General features: G+C 43.3%; 1 non-coding gene across 1 annotated transcript; it reads right to left on the bottom strand.

The window, feature by feature from the left end:
• TGME49_460660 lies at positions 1 to 111 on the bottom strand (the record flags this gene model as incomplete). The annotated part of the gene is made up of 1 exon (XR_001974410.1): positions 1 to 111. It is a non-coding gene; the product is annotated as an 18S ribosomal RNA (ribosomal RNA).
• Positions 112 to 1,012: the final 901 nt, after the last annotated feature.

Genomic DNA, 1,012 nt, shown 5'->3' with positions numbered 1-1,012 from the left:
CCGATTGAGTGTTCCGGTGAATTATTCGGACCGTTTTGTGGCGCGTTCGTGCCCGAAATGGGAAGTTTTGTGAACCTTAACACTTAGAGGAAGGAGAAGTCGTAACAAGGTTTCCGTAGGTGAACCTGCGGAAGGATCATTCACACGTCCTTATTCTTTATTAACCATCAACCTTTGAATCCCAAGCAAAACATGAGTTTGCATCTCTCTCCATTGGAGAGATTTGCATTCAAGAAGCGTGATAGTATCGAAAGGTATTATTGCCTTCTTCATGTTGGATATCCTGCGCTGCTTCCAATATTGGAAGCCAGTGCAGGTATCCGGGGGTGCACAGCGAAGGGGCTCAATTTCTGGAAATTCGTGTCTCTGTTGGGATACTGATTTCCAGGAGTTTCTTCAGTGTGCATTCTTTTTTCCCACACCGTTATTTCAAACAACAAATCTGAGGAACATTTGAGAGAGAGTGAAAGATTGTATCTTTCTGCATCTCTCTCGATGTGCTTTCAGATTGCTTCCTAAACTATAATGTTATTTTAAATTTTCAGCAATGGATGTCTTGGCTCGCGCAACGATGAAGGACGCAGCGAACTGCGAAACGCAATGTGAATTGCAGAAATCAGTGAATCATCAGATTTCTGAACGCAAATGGCACCTTGGGGATATTCTCCTTGGTACGTCTGTTTCAGTGTCTTTGAAATCACAATTTTCTGCTTTTTTATGGTCGTTGCTTCAGTTTGGCTGAAGCCCCCTAGGAGCAGTATGATTGGGTGTCATGAGTGTTGAATACTCAATGTCACCCTGAATAATGAACACAGCGGAGAAACTACTCGTGCCTCTTCTTTTAGAGGCTCAAGTGTATTGTTGAGTTGTATCGATGACATCATTGAGATACGGTGGCTTCTTCATTGAAGACAAAGTTTCATTGATGCTGTCGATCGACTTCAATACCGCAATGGAATTTCGGTTCCATTGTTGCTCTGCGAGGTTTCGTCGTTGTTGTTTTGTCTCGGGC

Source organism: Toxoplasma gondii (genome assembly GCF_000006565.2).
Source record: "Toxoplasma gondii ME49 unplaced genomic scaffold asmbl.1308, whole genome shotgun sequence".
Taxonomy (NCBI): domain Eukaryota; phylum Apicomplexa; class Conoidasida; order Eucoccidiorida; family Sarcocystidae; genus Toxoplasma; species Toxoplasma gondii.
This window is presented reverse-complemented; position numbering and strand designations above follow the sequence as displayed.